Source organism: Monopterus albus, unplaced genomic scaffold (genome assembly GCF_001952655.1).
Source record: "Monopterus albus unplaced genomic scaffold, M_albus_1.0 scaffold16.1, whole genome shotgun sequence".
Lineage (NCBI taxonomy): Eukaryota > Metazoa > Chordata > Actinopteri > Synbranchiformes > Synbranchidae > Monopterus > Monopterus albus.
Genome location: NW_018127896.1, coordinates 4,582,675 through 4,589,592, shown reverse-complemented (window position 1 = coordinate 4,589,592; position 6,918 = coordinate 4,582,675). Strand labels below are relative to the sequence as shown.

At 39.1% G+C, this 6,918-nt stretch overlaps 1 long non-coding RNA gene across 1 annotated transcript in view; it reads right to left on the bottom strand.

The window, feature by feature from the left end:
* LOC109955615 (uncharacterized) overlaps positions 1-2,090 on the bottom strand; it is a 69,418-nt gene extending 67,328 nt beyond the window's left edge. The window contains exon 1 of the long non-coding RNA XR_002274293.1: positions 1,785-2,090. This is a non-coding gene — a long non-coding RNA (uncharacterized LOC109955615). The remainder of the gene's footprint in view (positions 1-1,784) is intronic.
* Between the last annotated feature and the right edge of the window lie 4,828 nt (positions 2,091-6,918).

Genomic DNA, 6,918 nt, shown 5'->3' with positions numbered 1-6,918 from the left:
GAGTGACTGAAGTGATGGAGAAACAGTCCATGTCACCTGGTCATTTTATAAATGTGGGTGGACTGTTTATTTTTTATTGTTACTATTTGAAAAAAGTGACAGTGATGGATGGCTATGTCAAAAGAGTGCCATCAGAAATTCATCTGAAACAATCATTTATTCATGGTCGAATAAAGAAGTAAAAATCTGGTTGGTGATTTAGGCTGTGCTCAGACAGACAACAGCACTATGCTTAAAAAAATGTAATAAAATAAAAATCACCTTATTGAATTTTAATGAAGGCAGAGGAAAAGAAATTTAAAATGCAGTTTTACGTGGCAAAAAAGGTGAATCTGACTCGATGCAAACTAACATACTAATGTTTCAGCAGTCTCTCAGAAAAAAAGGCTGAGCCAAGTTTTGGTGTGTAACTAGCGGCTCAACATAGAAGCACAGAATGTCCATTCACATTCACAAACATCAAGGGAAACATGTTATAATTATTGTTTATGTAAGACTTTGTGCCAGACTGACCTTGTGTTTGTAGAGAGAAAAGAACACTGTAACAAATGTCTCAATGACTGAGTGTGACCAGCAACATGACAGGGCCAGAGGTGGACACAATGGCCACATACAGTATGGTTTGCAAAAAGACAAAAGTACACACAGCACATGTCTCTTGGCAGCAGATTAAAAGTGGGAGGACTGTAATCCCACGTGGTGTCAGCAAGCAGAATCTCTTGACAACAGAGGAAAGACAGAAAACAAAAAGAAGGATGAAGCACTAGTGCAAAACAAGTGCTGCCAGGAATGAGAACTTCAAGGCTTGTGCTTTCAGATGGGGAAAAAAACAGCCATCTGACTCAATACAGAGGGAATTATTTAAAGGATAATACAAATGGATAGAAAGACAAGAAACATGGATGGAGAAAGAGGGACAGGGGGCAGTGGGGAAAGGGAGAGTGAAATTTTGGATGAATGGCAGAAATAATGAAAAGACAGAGAGAATGGATTCAGAGGAAAGAAAAATAGTGGGACAGCAAGAAGCTCTAAAAGGAGGAGGCTAATTAGAATGCTAGTGCTCTTAAAAGGCAATGGAGCACCACTAGCTTCTCTGGAGCTGCTCACTGTCCAACAGCTCAAGGCTGTGCCTGCACCAGGCACCTCAGCCTTGGATGAACTTTGCATTCACTAGTTTGTTAAGGGACTGTTGCATATGTGTACTTAGCAGAAACTGTGTAGGGATGTTGCAGCAAAATAAATAAATAAAAAACCAGAACTGATAATACACAGAACTACAGCAGTGAAGCTAAACCTGCAGGATTCAGAGAGACACACATTTTAGATTTGGTAGTTACAAGTGAAATATGAGCCTGACCTTGAACCAGTAGCAGAGCAACATGGCTGCAGGCCTGGGTAGAAACTGAACCACTGGGCCCTTGAACCATAATTCAGTTTTTCTAAATGGACACTTGGTAAGCTGTGCACACACTGGACTACCATTTACAAATATACCACCATCTTCCTCAGTGTAGCATCACTAGAATAACACAACAGCCACACAAACAAAAATAACCAACGACAAACAAAACGTCTATGGACACTGTGATTGGCATGAATATAATTAAACCAGCAGCAGAATGGAGTGCTACTGTGTCATATTACACATGCATGTAGTTGAATAAACCAAATAAACATCATCATGAGTACATCAACAGTTACAGTGCAACTCAGCAGTTCTGGACAGTGCCTAAAGTAAACATGCACAGCTGCATCAGACACAAAGAAACAATGACTGAACTCACCTAGGCATGTGACTGCTGCTGTAGCCAGAGTGTCTTCTTGGTTAGTGATCCAGTTTCTTAGATTTTGATACTTTGTACTCCAAAGCTCACTTCTCTGAACAGGTTCATATCGTCTGTGAATGAAGCTCATTGGAAACAGTAGGGGAGCGACACTGTCAAAAACAAATCCCAGAGAAGCACAAAAATCCTCTTCACAACATATGGTGGCAACTCACTGCATATAAAAAAAAAACTCATGACAACACACGTTCTGATAAAGAGAAAAGAAGCTGCACTTTACTGGAAGTGCAATCTATGGACAGGCCTTTAGTCATGTGATGAAATGTGGAGGTCATGTGACCATGCTCTGATTTATAAATTTTTTGTATCGTGGTAAGAGTTGGTATTAAATGTTCGGAAGATGCTTTGTGTGCAGACCTCACTTGTTGCTTCCAACTACTTTTGAACATTTTGTATGGCTGTAAGCATTTTTCTGTAGCTACAGTTCTACTTTAGTGAAAGCCGGTGGGTGGGTGATTTAGGTCCTTCTCTGGGTGATGCAAATGCAGCCATATGTGAAGGGAAAATCATTATTGCATTGCTGTACAGTGTTGTTTTACATTCTTTGGACATTCACACCGCATGCCTGCGTGCGGCCGCACCACCTGCGCCCTCTACCAGTGCCTTGAACTTCAACAAATGTTTTTGTTTTTAATTACAGTTTTACACAGATTCATTAATTTGGACAAATTAATCTACCCAGTGACAATATAATAAGATTATATCACCACTCAAATTTGATAAATGATAATACTGGGTTATCATTTCTTTTCAAGGGCATCACACAACATTTCAACACTCTCATCTTCAGAGTTTTTATGAAAGCCCACACACTAGCACAGTTGCTACTAGAATGTAATAGAGAGGAGGTTGTGTGGCTCAGGCTCTATCTGTTGTAATTCTTTCAGGCTTCATATTCTTCCCATCTGATTGCATTATATCTACCTAATACTGCCAAACAGTTAATAAGGCTTTTCTGGGAGTTTTTCTTATCCAGTCTAAGGGTCTAAGGATAAGTTATATAATTGTTGTATAACTGCAGCAATTGTGATTTTATTAGTTGGTATTTTCACTGGGAAAGTTTATATTTTAAGAGAATAAAATGTGATGATGATTGATGGTGACTTTTATCAGAGAAACTGAATACTGTCAGCTTATAGTACATTACATATACTGTTGTTCTCATAGATTCTAGACAATCTGTAATAGTTTTGCTCTACAATATGAACATTACTGATTTAATTCCTGATGTATTAAGTGACACAAAAGCCTTTGGGAAGTTGGAAGTGAAGATTCTTTCAGAGGTGAAGCAGTGGGAGGCTAAATGTCTGACAGATCAACAATGGCTATGAATTTATTTATGCAGTTTCATATCAAATCAAGCCTGGTCAGCTCAAATGCAGCAGCAAACTGATATGATGTCTGCTTTGTATGAGAAATGTAGCCTGTATACATTTTCATGCACAGTTTTTGAATAATAGTATGGAGATCAGCAGTGATCAGCATGTTATCACCCTCCTTGTCATATCAAAAAATGACATTAAAACAGTAACTGTTTGGACCCTAAGTAGAAGCTGAAACCTGTGGTTGTATGACATTTTATTAAATCAGGATCAGCTCTAATGGGATGTGAATGTATCTGTGACTTCGTGTACAGACTGAAGGCTGGTGGAAACCACGGGCCTATATCTATGCTCCTAAACTGCCCGTCTTAACTGCAGGTTTTTGTTGCAGCCCCCCCGCTGCCGCTGCCTGCTCTCATCTGCTTACCAGGCGAGGCAAAGTGCATCTCTAACAAGCCTACTGGCACTGCAAGGTTGTGTGGGCATAGCATGTACTCAGCTGTGTGTGGGTAAGGTGTTCTGTAGATGATGATGATGATGATGACAGTGTGATGGTGTTGATGTCTGATGCTGCTGCTCTTAGTTATAATTGCGACAGTAACACCAAGGATTTTTCAAACTGTGGAAGGTCTCTGAAAAGACCAAAATAATCCTCTTGTCCTTTTACTGTGAGTAAACAAGGCTTTTCATAAAAACAGATGTATGAGTAAATTAGCAATTAACAAACCATTCTGAAGTTAAAGCAGGTCAAATGTACATAAAATATAAACAATGGCACATCTGACTGTTCCATCTAAATGCTAAAGATGTACATGTGTGTATATTATTTCAGTGGGACCTGATAGATGTCTTTAAATGATATATGTGTCATTTCCCCAAGAGACCCGTTTTAAAAGAGTAATTGTTATTTTTTGGTCACAAACCGCTGAGACCAAACACAATGAAAAGCACTCACTCATTGTCTTTCACCTTAATTAAGTCATCCATCACTGGCTGTCTGATCTGAGGGAATAGTCCGAGGTGCAGACATGAGGAGACAATGGGAATGAACCCACACCTACTGTAGCTCTCTTATATAGGCATCATTGAAAGTCAAACAAACATCATAGATGATGTTTTTCAGTGAAATTTGGAGGTTTTTCTGAGAATGACAAACAGTTGGACACAGACCTGAAGCAACAAGCAGACAAACAAATGGAAAAGAAGAGGAGAATTGAAGCTGGAGTTGGCTGCCACAGTCGAGGATTGTGGTATCCCTCGGTTGCTCCAACCTGTTTCTTTTCCTGTCAGTCAACTGCAAGGCTAGAGTAGCAGCTGCTTATGTATGTGTAGGGCCTCCCACTGGGATGCTATACACCAAGATGTGTCTTTATGGACACAAATGGCACCATGTCAAACAAGCAAGGGCACAGATAATCAAATAAACATGGACAGACATTTGTAAAAAAAAAAAAAAAGGGACGTGCACACATACACAGCAAAACTCGACAAGATTTCGTCCTGTTTTTTGAGGACACAGCACTCACTGTCTGTCACAGATCTGATCAAGGTAAACCAGGAGAAATGTTTCTGAATTTAGGTTTAAAATTTATCAGATCACTATTTCCAAATGCTGTTCGTATCACTCTTACCCTGTTGAACCTGTCATTCACTATTACTGAGTGATGAACCCAGGCAGCAGGTGTGTGCATCGAAGTAGGCTGCCACCAAAAGTGAATGTGTGTGTGTGAAAGCATTTTCAAACTTGTTCTTTCAAGGTCTGAGCATCATATCATCCATCTTCTCACCTAACATGTGTCACCTGTCAGATTCCATCATTGTTACATCCGTTGAAAATCACTGGTGACTTCAGACAACATACATATTGAAAACAGACTGCGTATGGAGGTCATGGCAAGGGTTGTGATGTTGGGTGCCATCTCAGCCTGTCTGCAACATTTTCTGTCTATTGCTTTGACACAATCAGGGGATGAGTCAGAAGAAGCTGTCTTACATGCATCTGGAAGACACAAACTCCAAGACAGAACAAAATATGACCACAAGTCTGTAGGCATGCATTCTGCTCTATGAGGCTGTAACTAGAGCAGAGCTTTGAGCTAAATGCTAACATGCTGATGTTAAGTTTGTATAATGTTCACCATATTAATTTAGTGTTTAAGCATTCTAACAACTGTGAAGTAGCACTAAATACAAAGTCTGGCTGAGGTTGTGTGGGTGTGTCATTAACATTAGATGGTGCTAGGTGAATATCATTCATGTCAAACTCAAGGCTGGTCATTAGTGGGAGCATTAATGACATTAACAATATCACTTTCTAATGAGTTATTTACTAGCTGTTTTTTTAATTATAGCAAACACAATATTAACTGTTAAAACTTTTAAATAAAAACTTAACAAACCAGTGGTAAACCATTAATAACAGGGGGATTTTTCAGGTTTAATGACAAAAAAACTTAATGGATTACAGTTGTGAAGTTAATTAAATCTGCAATTATGTTAGGGACTCTTAAAGGTCACGATTTTCTCACTTTCTAATGTTTGCCATTTTAAATGTCAGTAGTGCTACACAAAGGGTCTTGGGTTTCTCACATTTTAATTGATAAATGCCAATAAGTAAATGTAATATGCCAAAATGCATGCTTGAGGTATTCCAGACGAATTAAAAGCAACGTATGCTGATGGAAGATATAAACCAGCCAAATAATTTTATCACAACTCAGATTCCCCCTCATTAATGATCTATGAGCATTAGTGAATGGTTTATTGATCGTTTATAAAGCCCTTAGTTACAACCTACTTAAATTCTTGCAGAAGCTATGCTTTAATAGACACTGGTACCAGATTGTTTATTGTTAATTTGTTCATCTTCATCCTGAGGAAGCCTAAGCTCCATTAAGAAAAACAATAGCCCTGTTTTGCTGTCCTGCTAAACGTGCTATAGTACCCTGACTTAGAGTATTGATTTCCCTGCAGAGCTGTGCTTCACTGGAGTGCAGCGCTATATGGGCATTCAGCCATATGCACACCTATGACCGTATTAACTTAACTGAATGCTCCCTAACCACCAGAGTGAGATTAAACCAGCCAATCCTCTCACTTCTAATGCTCAGCACTTATGGAATGATCTGGAACTGCAAAATCATGTACGCACTGATCCGCAGACAATATGGGAGGGAGAGGGGAGGTACATGTACAGGGTAAAGGTCACTTGTAATCAATTTGTTATCCTGTAAGTAATGTTGCTAGAGTGTGCCCGTGCACAAAACAGCAGGCCTTTCTCTGTCTTTCTGTCAGTCTCCCCCTGTTAAAACAAACAAGGAGATACATGTAGGACATTCAGAAAACTTTTACACTTAATCAGATTGCTGGGTATTTAAAAGATTTTGAGCACTGGATTACCTAAATTACAGAAAGTACAATGAGCAATTCTGATTTTGCACAAGGTTCTGGGAAAAATTCACTGTTTATTTTTGTTTCTGTAGTATTAGAATATGGTGTGTGGTCACATTATTAAAGCACATTTCAGGAGCAAAGAGCAGAGTGAAGTCATCTTCTTGCAACTTTTAGATGTTCTAACCATAAATCTGCACTGCAGCTGGCTGTAGAACACAGGGAGCATGAGCCTTTAAGATCCAGCAACCAGCATAAAATGCCTCAAAAAGTCAGACTAGACTTTTGTTTCACTTAAGAACCCAACAGGGCTGCTGGTGATTTTCTTTAGACTGTTCAAAAACTGCTTTTCATCATTTCAG